Source organism: Salvelinus namaycush, chromosome 36 (genome assembly GCF_016432855.1).
Source record: "Salvelinus namaycush isolate Seneca chromosome 36, SaNama_1.0, whole genome shotgun sequence".
In the NCBI taxonomy this organism is placed as follows: domain Eukaryota; kingdom Metazoa; phylum Chordata; class Actinopteri; order Salmoniformes; family Salmonidae; genus Salvelinus; species Salvelinus namaycush.
Genome location: NC_052342.1, coordinates 12784201 through 12796533, shown reverse-complemented (window position 1 = coordinate 12796533; position 12333 = coordinate 12784201). Strand labels below are relative to the sequence as shown.

At 41.4% G+C, this 12333-nt stretch overlaps 1 protein-coding gene across 1 annotated transcript in view; it reads right to left on the bottom strand.

Moving 5' to 3' along the window:
- Positions 1-3369, bottom strand: part of LOC120030560 (adhesion G protein-coupled receptor L3-like) — an 86358-nt gene extending 82989 nt beyond the window's left edge. The window contains exon 1 of the mRNA XM_038975977.1: positions 3292-3369. The gene's annotated coding sequence lies outside the window, so the exon portion shown is untranslated. The remainder of the gene's footprint in view (positions 1-3291) is intronic.
- Between the last annotated feature and the right edge of the window lie 8964 nt (positions 3370-12333).

Below are 12333 nucleotides of genomic sequence, written 5' to 3'. Positions count from 1 at the left end.
CCCGCTGGGGCAGAGGTGACTGTAAACATGCCTCACAGTTTCATGGCGCCACAGATAACAGCGGTCTATGGGGCCGAGTGTCAACAAATTCACCACTAGAGATATCAAAAGTTCATCAAATGACTTTTTCAGTCATTTTAGGTCGAACACCAACGTGTTCCTCCTTTGTGGCATTGAGTCATTTTTTGGGCCAAAGCACCAGCAAGACCTGTAAAGACAACTGTCCTCGGGTTGAATTAAAATTTGAGGACGTTGCTGACTTTGCTCAAAATGATTCCTCTCCTGTGTACTCGAACTCCATTTAAATGACTTTGCATCGTTCTAGAGAGATCTAGACAGCATGACTGTCGACTCAAACTAACAAAACAAAGGGCCTGCCTTAAGATAACTAAACCAAAACCTAGGAGTACATGTGACCAGAACACATTGTGGTCAAATAGACCTTACACTGCTGTCACTAGGACAACCTAGGTGGGTATGCAAAGCGCGCTGGGAAAGATGTATTGGTTGTAAAGGTTTAGTGCTATCCGGGATTCTTAGTGCTATCCATCCCTACCCTAAACCCTAACCCCTAACCATAACCCTTACCTTAACTGTGTTAAATTTCAACTTCAAATGGGGTGACGTCAGATTTGGGACTTCCCAAGGATCCCATTCAGAGGCTCCCCCAACGTTCCACCGGCATAGTCTCCTTCCGCCAGATTGGACTTAAATCAAAGTGACCGCACATTAGGCAAAAGAAGGTGCATCAAATGAAGGTCTTAATTCCATGTCGGGAGTTATTAAGATGATTTGTAATGAAAGTAGACTACGGATATAAATTCCTTTGACACCTTTCAACACTAATAGAGTAGCAAACGTCTACTATTACATGAGATCCGAGCAGCAGGCTGTTGGGGTTAAAGACCCAGAGATCTATAAAAATGAGGCTGCATCTCAATTGTTTATCCTTGATTCTTCATGCCCTCTCTCATAGCCTCCTTCTTAAAAGACATTGGAGGAAAAGATTGGAGGGGAGGAACGTAAGGGCGACAGGTAGCCTGGCGGTTAAGAATGTTGAGTCAGTAACCAGCGACTTTTCGGTTTCGAACCCCCTAGCTGACTATGTGAAAAACCCTAATTGCCCCTGTAAGTCACTCTGGAGAAGAGAGTCTGCTAAATTATGTAAATGTAATCAAGAAAATACAATTGAGAATGGCTCTGTACATGGATAAAATGCATTAAATGTGTTAGCTTTCAGCTATAAGCCCGCACAACTACCCCTCACTGTTGCCCCATGTTATTCAAATGCACAACAGCTTCCATGTCACTTTGTGACTAATATGCCAATTACATTTGACTCTGCAGCTTCCCGTCCTTGCTTCAGTTCATACTGTGCAGAGGGAAGGACTGGCTGGGACATTAATGCATATTTATTTTACAATAAATATGGGATTACGCTTAGATTAATTTTAGCCAGAACGTCCACGCTGTTTTCTGTATTATCCAGCAGAGGAGGAAATGCCATTCAAATCCCCTCGATGCAAAGTAACATGAAATGCAAAATCTCCCAGTGTGATTCCGTGTGGCATTATTGGAAAAGGTGACATGGCACCTTACGCTGAATTTATTAACCTCTGTCACTAATAACGTGCACCATATTCAGACCGCCGACTGACGTATCCTACGGTTTTAAGATTAAGTCACTTCAGCAGCTGCGGACGATATGTCAGGCGTCCGAGATTTTTTATTTCAACGAGCCAATATCTTCTCCACAATCTCTTTGAGTGGCAAAGAGAAGAAACATCCGAAGTGAGGTGGCATTTACTGAAAAAAACAGCCTGCAGTAAGGAGAGGGGAAGGGTGATGGGGGGGGGGGGGGGGGGGGTATTAGTGTGGGTAAGGTCGTCAAAACCCACAGGTGGGGGGGAGGGGGGGCATGTGTGTCACTGCATCCGATTTGGAGGAGGAGAGATGAAAGGTGCACAAGAAAACAATGACAAAATCGAAAGCAAGATGGGGAGTGAATATAAGATGGATCAGAAGGACAGGGTTGAGAGGTAGGGGGAGGGTTAGCATGAGACGGGTAGAGACTCGAGGGACAGCAAAATGGAAGCCAACTGCACTTTTGCATGATTACACCAAAAACCTAATTTGCACCGGGGAGCGCAATCCAAACATGCTTGGTGGATGGGTGTGGTTACTGACCAGAAAAACCTCCCGTCGCTGAGGGGGGATATTAGTGGTTTACCAGTGCTGTCCTGGAGATTTGCATATGTTAATGACCACCTAGCATTTCCCTATCCATCAACTCATCAAAAAATCACGAGAGGACACAAGTGAAATAGAAGGACCCCATGAATGCTCATCATTAGAATGCTGTGTAGGAGATTAAATAGACATGCAATCTTGCCCTGTTGCATATTCATGCTTTCAAAGGAAACTTCTTGGAATTTGTGATAAGTTTCAGGAAACTATGCACATGTCGTGCATCACTACCTCACAGGGGAGCCATTTTAACGTCAACTTTTCTGATCAAAATGCATTTTTTTGGAAATCATTCTAGCAAGCTAACCAAAGTCAGCCAGGTAGCTTGGGTGCTTGACTGCTGTTGTTAGGTCAGAACGCTCGAATCAAACCTACTCCTCGGCCAGAGTGTCCAGTGGGCGCTCTGAACACTCCGAGAGTGAAATGATCTGGATTCATGAACAGACAATCTGACATCGTTTTGATTGCGCACTCTGAGCGCACTCTTCCACTCCAGATTGAATTTACGAACACACCTGTAGTATAAACCAGCCTTTAGTCTTGAGATCTTTGGTTGTTTAGTACATGGCCTCACATGTGAATCCTCAAAGAGATGGGTGGGGCTAAGGCTTAACAGGGTGTGAACGATGCTGAACGGGTGTAGACAAAGATGATCTTTCCAGTAGATGTACAAAAACATTCAAGTGCCATTTTCTCAAAAGTAAGGTTACAAGTTTATTTACTTTCCCATTGTTCCTCAACTGCAGTTTATTATATAACATTTTCTAGCTCTGAGTTTGAAATGGTGCAAAAAACACAATTTCACATTTTTCTACATAAGACCGAATCGAGCCGGTCGGTCACATTTATGCAAGGTCGGTTGAATCACTCGAAGAGGGGAACTTGATAGCAAGCTGAAAAATGTTGTTGGAATCTCCTGAATAAAATGTGTTTGTGATTTTCTGTGTTTGGGGGTGAGTTTGAAGAAACAGTGCAGGGAATTGTCTTGTCATGATATTAGCAGCTGTTTAATCTGATGAGGAAGTGGATCGACTTGTCACATACCTGTGAGTGGTTCTTCTCTCGTCAAAGCTCCTTACAAATCCAGTACATCACATCTCAGAGACTAGAACCATATATCCCATCCTAGAACAGAGAAAGACACCTGTTAGAACCCAAAAGGGCTGACTTTTTGATTAGTTTAAAAAAATAAGATATTCACAACATAATTAAACGATTGAATCCATGACGATGAGGATGGTTAGGATCATTTTGAAAATGTCATCATTATGATCCTCACAATCCTTATGATTATGCACATGATCATTTGCAAGTATATTTTAGCTGCATATGAGCTGTTTGTGTCTCTTCAGATGGCCATTAGAAGTTATTTCAAGTGTCTGAAGAGCTATTCAGGCAGAGAGGAAGAGGAAGAGAGAGGCCCAATTCAGTGGAAAATCTGTCACCCTACAGCAGGTGGCATTTTTTTGTTGTTTCGCCCACCAGACAAGGAATTTTTGTAAGGAAATCAATGAGTTGCAAATTTGGTCAACAAAAAAAAGATCTATGGCTTATTCTCTATGTGAGGTTTATTTGATCAAATATAAGTTGTTACAAGTGTACTAATATAAGTAAGAGACGTGACACTTTATATCAGAGTTGTTGAGATGGCTATGCATATCGATGGCATGAGGCTAGTAGCTTCTCTCTCTCCATTGAATACAGGTGGTTGACGTCAACAACCCTCACCGAATATTCAAAAAAAGGATTACAATAATGAGATGTATCCAACAATCCAAAGAAAGGAAAGGCAGGAGCTAGACAGCCCGCCGTGCTGCATTGTGGACAACGACTCACATTGTTAGGGCGGAGAGACGTGTATCTTGTCAGTATATCCATAATCTTTGATTCAGGTCACATCAGCTTTTAATGACTGATTTATTAGGACCCAACAGGTCCCTTCTGATGGGAGCCAGACAACAATCCTGATTTAAATTGCATTAACACTGCAGTAAATATACATATACGACATTAGAATTTTGATGACTGCTTTTCAATTTCACAGAATCTCTCTCTTGCTCCATTTTAGCAGTCTCTCTCTCTCCCACCGTGTGTATCGCTGTCTCCATTTCTCTTATTGTCTCTAGAAATGCATCTAGGTTTGTCATTCTCTTCCTCTTCTTCGCTCTCTATCAATCTCGCTCTCTGCACCCCCTTTTATGAAAAGGCTTCAGATGTGAAGAGGTTGACCTTAATTACAGACAAATTATGATTTAGACAATTCCTCTCGAATTAGTACTTCAGAAATGTGCGTAATTGAAACAGAAATACACACCAATGACTTCTTTGTGTGTGTGCAACAGAAGAACGGAACAAAACATGTAATCCTCTCCCTGGAATGATGGCTTGCTTTTTGTATTTACAGGGGCTGTGAAATGGATTCCCTTTAAAATGATCTTGATTAAATTTCATCCATCACAAACACAGCCAAGACACAAATGTCTGCAGATTGAGGCGACTGAAGTCCACACATCTGATTAGAATCGTAAATCATAAAAACTGTGTTTTGCACTAGCGCCGGCTATATAGCCGATTACAGAGTAATTTTCAGCCGGGTACTTTCCCAACTCAAATCAACTAGGCTACCTTTCGATTCGCTAGTCAGAAAAAAAGTCTGCGGATCCCGCTAGAATTAACAATATGTATCTTCTAGCAATCTATTGATAGAGGCGCTTGTCAATCACAAAGTGAGCGATGACAGGGAAACTGCTGGTATGACTGTAGTGATGGGTCTTTTCGGTGAGCTGGGTCATTTGGCTCCGTTCACGTAAAATAGTAGGCTCATTTGGCTCCCAAACAGCTCTTATTATGTCAAAATGCTTATGTCGACCGAGAACCATGAAATAATTGCAAATCCCCATATAAAGGCCAAAAGGTAGGCTACCACTATGTCATATCGTTAAATTAACGTTCAAAAAAATAATCATCTAAGCACTGGGAAAATATCAGCGTGGACCAGATTGATGCGCTCTCCCCACTATTTATTGTTTCTACAAATTAGTATTAACCTTCTTTAGATAATGATTTTGTAATTTATCTGCAGAAAAACGTTTGAGATTTTTTTTAAATAAGTCTTGGTAGTAGTATGCAAATCAGGGAGACAAATGAACGGTCCTTTCACCGATGTGATTCGGTATCCCGACGTTAACCGAAAAGATCCCTTAGAAAAGAGCTGTTCATTCACAAACGGCCCATCGCTAGTCTGCTGTCGGTCCCGCCCGCCTCTCAGTACCTGGGTGTGCGCGCGCAGTGGTTGCAGTCGAATTTCCATGTGAGTGAATTTGCACTTCCCATATAACGTTAATGTGGTAACGATGAGTCGAAATCCACTTAGGCTATTGTTTTCTGGCACATTCATTTATGTTATTTTGCATGCCATTAGTCCGACATTAACCATGGTCTGTTGGCCCTGGGCCAGTAAATACATATCAGTACAGTGGATCTTGTGTCGGGCCAGTATCCTTTCAGTGCATTTTTGCATTCCATTTCAATATTTATCTGCTCTGTCGCAGTCTACAATTGAAGAGTACAAGCGAAGGTTAAATATCATGCTATTTGTACTTGACCATTATGATTGACCATTCATTTAAGCGCCACTATGCTTCCGCGAGTCAACTTTTTCATTGATAAACAGTTCATGTTGGACCCTGGCGTTTCATATGCAGTCACGGAGTGGTCGCTCATAGGCTATTTACTGTGCTTTAATTGACGAACAGCGAGTTTGACTGATTTATAAAAGGTGACAATCTCATACAGCGCCTTCAGAAAGTATTCACACCCCTCGACTTTTTCCACATTTTGATGTGTTGCAGCCTGAATTTAAAACATTTAATTGAGATTTTGTGCCAATGATCTACACACAATACCCCACAATGCCAAAGTGGAATTTAGTTTTTATACATTTGTATTAATTACATTTATAAAATTAAGCTGAAATGTCATTAAATATTCAACTACTTTGTAATGGCAAACATCAAAACGTTCAGGAGTAAAAAAAAATTGCTTAATAAGTCACATAAGTTGCATGGACTCACTGTGTGCAATAATAGTGTTTAACATGGTTTTTGAATGACTACCTCATCTCTGTACCCCCCACATACAATTATCTGTAAGGTCCCTCAGTCGAGTAGTGAATTTCAAGAACAGATTCAACCACAAAGACCAGGGAGGTTTTCCAATGCCTCGCAAAGAAGGGCATCCATTGGTAGATGGCAAAATATTTTTACAAATAAAAATAAAATGACACTGAATATCCCTTTGAGCATGGTGAAATGTTTAACTACGCTTTGGATGGTGGATCAATGCACCCAGTCATTACAAAGATACAGGTGTCCTTCCTAATTCAGTTTGCCCTGGGAAGAAGGAAACTGCTCAGTGATTATTTCACCATGGTGTAGTGATTTTTAAACCGATTCAGAGTTTAATGGCTGTGATCAGAGAAAATATAGTATAAATCAACAACATTGTAGTTACTCCACAATACTAACCTAAATGACAAGAGTGAAAAGAAGGAAGCCTGTACAGAATAAAGATATTCCAAAACATGCATCCGGTTTGCAATAAGGCACTAATGTAATACTGCAAAAAAATATGGAAAGGAAATGTGCTTTTTGTCCTGAATACAAAGCATTATGTTTGGGGCAAATTAAACATCACTGAGTACCACTTCATATTTTCAAGCATGGTGGTGGCTGCATCATGTTATGGATCGGCAAGGACTACAGAGGGTTTTTTTTTTATAAAAAGAAAACAGAATAGAGCTAAGCACAGGCAAAATCCTAGAGGAAAACCTGGTTCGGTCTTCTTTCCGACAGACACTGGGAGACAAATAACCTAAAAATCATGGCCAAATATACATTATATACAGTACATTTGGAAAGTATTCAAGACCCCTTGTCTTTTTCCACATTTTGTTACAATACAGCCTTATGTTAAAATTCATTAGGGTCATTGTCTTGTTGGAAGGTGAGCCGTCGCCCCAGTCTTAGGTCCTGAGCATTCTGGAGCAGGTTTTCATCAACGATCTATCTGTACTTTGCTCTGTCCATCTTTCCCTCAATCCTGACTAGTCTCCCAGTCCCTGTCACTAAAAACATCCCCACAGCATAATGCTGCCACCACCATCACCGTAGGGATGGTAATGGCCAGGTGATGAGCGGTACCTGGTTTCCTCAAGACGTGACGTTTGGCATTCAGGCTTGGTTTGGCTGGGTGGAAGAGAGTCTTGGTGGTTCTAAACTTCTTCCATTTAAGAATGATGGAGGCCACTGTGTTCTTAGGGACCTTAAAATGCTGAAGAAATGTATTGGTACCCTTCTCCACATCTGTGCCTCGACACAATCCTGTCTCGGAACTCTATACACAATTCCTTAGACCTCATGGATTGGTTTTTGCTCTGACATGCACTGTCAACTGTAAGACTTTATATAAACTGGTGTGTGCTTTTCCAAATCATGTCCGATCTATTTAATTTACCACAGGTGGACTCCAATCAAGTTGAAGAAACATCAAGGATGATCAATGGAAACAGAGCTCAATTTCGAGTCTCATATGAAAGGGTCTGAATACTTACGTAAATAAGGTATTTGTTTTTTATTTTAAATACATTAGCAAAAATGTCTAAAAACCTGTTTTGAGTTTGTCATTATGGGTTATTGTGTGTAGATTGAGGAACATTTGTATTTAATCAATATTAGAATAAGGCTGTAGCATAACAAAATGTGGAAAAAGTGAAGGGATCTGTATACTCTCTGAATGCACTGTATACACAAATGTAGACACCTCTTCAAATGAACGGATTCAGCTATTTAAGCCACACCTGTTGCTGACAGGTGTATAAAATAGAGCACACAGCCATGCAATCTCCATAGACAAACATTGGCAGTAGAATGGCCTTACTGAAGAGCTCAGTGACTTTCAACGTGGCACCGTGACTTTCAGGATGCCACCTTTCCAACAGTCAGTTCGTCAAATTTCTGCTCTGCTAGAGCTGCCCTAGTCAACTGTAAGTGCCGTTATTGTGAAGTGGAAATGTCTAGGAGCAGCAATGGCTCAACCACAAAGTAGTAGGCCACACAAGCTCACAGAACAAGACTGCAGAGTGCTGAAGTGCCTAAAAACATCTGTCCTTGGTTGCAACGTCAGCACTGTTCGTCGGGAGCTTCATGAAATGGGTTTCCGTGGCCTAGCAGCCGTACACAAGCTTAAGATCAATGTGCAATACCAAGTATATGCTGGAATGGTGTGACGTTCGCCGCCATTGGACTCTGGAGCAGTGGAAATGCATTCTCTGGAGTTATGAATCACGCTTCACCATCTGGCAGTTCGATGGACAAATCTGTGTTTGGCGGATGCCAGGAGAACGCTACCTGTCACAACACATAGTGCCAACTATAAAATTCGGTGGAAGAGGAATAATGGTCTGTGGCTGGTTTTCATGGTTCAGGCTAGGCCTCTTAGTTCCAGTGAAGGGAAATCGTATCATCTTACAATGATATTCTAGACGATTCTATGTTTCCAACTTTGTGATAGGCCCTTTCCCGTTTCAGCATGACAATGCCACCATGCACAAAGCGAGGTCCATACAGAAATGGTTTGTCGAGATTGGTGTGGAAGAACTTGACTGGCCTGCAGAGCCCTGACCTCAACCCCATCGAACACCTTTGGGATGAACTGGAACGCTGACTGCGAGCCAGGCCTAATCGCCCAACATCAGTGCCCGACCTCACTAATGCTCGTGACTGAATGTAATCAAGTCCCGCAAGCAATATTCCAACATCTAGTGGAAGGTTTTCCCAGTAGAGGAGACTGTTATAGCGTCAAAGGGAGGACCAACTCCATATTATTGCTCATTCATTTTGGAATTCGATTTGATGAGCAGGTGTACATACTGTATACTTTTGGTCATGTAGTGTACACTGGAGTTGCTTACCAAGCTGACATTAATTACAGTTTTGGACTTAAAATTGGCTATAGCAAGACTTAAATGGCTGTCTAGCAATGATCAACAACCAACTTAACAGAGCTTGAAGATTGCAAAATATTGTACAATCCAGTTGTGCAAAGCTCTTAGAGACTCAACGCTGTAATCGCTACCAAAAGTGATTCTAACATGTATTGACTCGGGGTTTGAATACTATTTTGTATGAATCAACAAAAAAAAGTAGCATTTTTCTACTTTGAAAGTATTTTGTGTAGAACGTTGCACAGTTTTTATTAATCCATTTTAAATCGCGATTTGTAACAAATTGTGGAAAAAGTGAAAGGGGTGTGAATACCTTGAAGGAACACATAGTTATATGTCTGTGGTATCGCATCCAGACAACTAAAGATCTAATTTATATGTTCTATATGAAGTTCATCAGGACATGCCAGACAATGACATCAAAGTGAGTGACTCATCAGGAGCCTACTGAATTGCATCGGTTAGAGAGCTGTTGATTTGGTTCCCTAATTTGCATACTGGTAGTCTTTTTGGCGATGATCTGCAGACAAATTATGAAAACAGTCGATGAAGATGGTGAACCCTGCTAGTTGCTGCTTGAATATACAATCTTGCATTAGAATGTACCATAGGCCACTAAATTAGTTGTTCGGGCAAAAAAATGTCTTAACACAATCTGACCCAACGTTGTTTCCTAACCATTAGAGAGCTTCATCAAGTCTATTAGTCATTACATCCAAGCAGGGGTTGTTGTTAGATTGGCAGACGCCATAGGTCAATCTGGAGAACCAGGCTGGTGGTCAGACAGACATAGCATCTGTCAGTTATTTGAAGGCCCAGGGGGGTTTGGAGAAGCTCTGCCATATTACACCAATCCCCTCCAGAAAGAGTTTTGCACAATGGGAACAAGCCGAATTACAAAGCATTATGTTCACATTGGAGTTAACATCTCAATTGAAAATGGTATAACAAGTCCAGTATTATACATTTACATTTGTCATTTATCCAGAGCCACTTACAGTAGTGCACTTTTTCATACTGGTTCCCCATGGGAATCGAACCCACCACTCTGAAGTTGCAAGCGCCATGCTCTACCGACTGAGCCACATGGGACCGGACCTGGTTCACCTGAACTATGATGAAAAGAAACTCCGGCACACTGGTGACCTTGATGCTCCACATGCAGATGTAATGGATTTTTATACAAATGTTTGTCTCAGACATGAATCTGGGGTTTTCTTCTTCTTAAGAACACTTCTTCCACGCCTCTCTTATTCTTATAATTCTGTATCTCAGCTACACATTCTGAGCGGAGGTGTTTTCACAGATACATGTTGGACTTGTTCCACTACTTTCAGTGGGGCAGAAGTGGTGGTGGCCACTGGGGATAAGAGCTTCCAAAACCTCTTCAATGGGTTGTGAAACAGAGGCCTTTCATGACTGACTAATAGGTGTTTGAGATGTTGTTGTTGCATTACTGTGGGGCGCTTTCACTGGAGAATACACATTCATATCATTGTCGTTCTGACTAAAGTGTATCATCCTAGCCTGCTGGAAAGACATTTTTGCTGAAAAGACAAAACTAAGGAAAACATTTGAAGATCACTGGGTACTCCAAACCAGAGGGTGCTGTGAGAGAATGCAGCCCCACCCTGTGCTCGAGCCACTATTCATCTGGGTTACTCACGGTTCAAATAAACCTCATTAGCTTTAACTTCACGTTCTTTCAAAACTCTACCGTTTGTTGTCATTGAAATCAGCTTCAGTACATTGAAGGTAGAGCAAGTGCATCAGCAAATGTACAGGCATTGAATGTGGCTTCAAGTGTGCTTCATACCGCGATTGCATCCAAGGGCACAGCCATTGTACAACACAAGGGGCCATCACGTCAACAATCTTAACAGGCCCCTATACCGTCGACTAAATAGAAGTGAAAAGAAAACCATACGAGCGCGAAAGAGCACATGTTTACCGCATGACTAATGCAGGGCGACGGCCTGTGGCGTAGCCGCACTAGTGCGAACACAAAAGGGACAGCTCTTGCGGTCCCTGGAGTGTATCAAAGAACGACTTACTTTATCAGCTGAGTGAAAAATGTGCTGAGAGGGGTTAGACAGGAAGTCGTAGGACAGAAGTCACTATTCTATTGTTGCCCGCCGCTGACCCAAACACCCATGTTACTAGTGACACATTAGCAACAAAAAGCGGTAATGGCTGAACCTTATCTCACGACTCATGACCCAGGGGTTATTACAGGTCAGAAAACAGCCAGAGGCTATGTGGATGAGGTTAATGTAGACAAAATGTTATTGAAGTGTCTTGTTTATGAATAGGACCAGCTTGGATAGTACTCAAAGTGCTCAACTGATATTGTGTATACTAGGAAGTAGAGAAGCCATGGCAGTTTTGTCCATAATATAAATAAATACTAGCCATTTATTCATACAAACATTACTGTTGCCAAAAACTAGTCTGCAAACATAGTTGCATTACTCATAGGAGCCTATATCACAACAGGCATGCAATTACTGTCAACACTAACACAGCAATACTACCACAAATATATACAAATACACTGTGTACAAAATATTAGGAACACCTACTCTTTCTATGACAGACTGACCAGGAGAATCAAGGTGAAAGCTGTGATCCCTTATTGATGAACACCTGTTAAAGCCACTTCAAATCAGTGTAGATGAAGGGGAGGAGACAGGTTAAAGCAGGATTTTTAAGCCTTGAGACATTTGAGACAGAAGAACAGAATAGTATACTCAGAGTTGTCCTTATGTTGGGTCCTGATCCAGCTATGCCAAATGGCTGTGGGCTACACTAGTTCATTTAGCAGACAAGAATTGCTTAGAAATCCGTAGCATTGTTTTATAGTATGAAGAATACAATTGAACAAAGCTGAATAAAATAGAAAGGATATTTTCTCCAAACGATTTGAGGGAGTGCGCACATGCGGATATTCTGTGTTGAGCAGTTAAAAAGAGGTATTCCTATATGCCTAATGTAGAGTTATTAATGTAACTTTAGTTGTTCTACAAACGTTGGGCTATATGTTTTGATTTTTAATACATTGTAAGGCTGCATGATGCGACTAA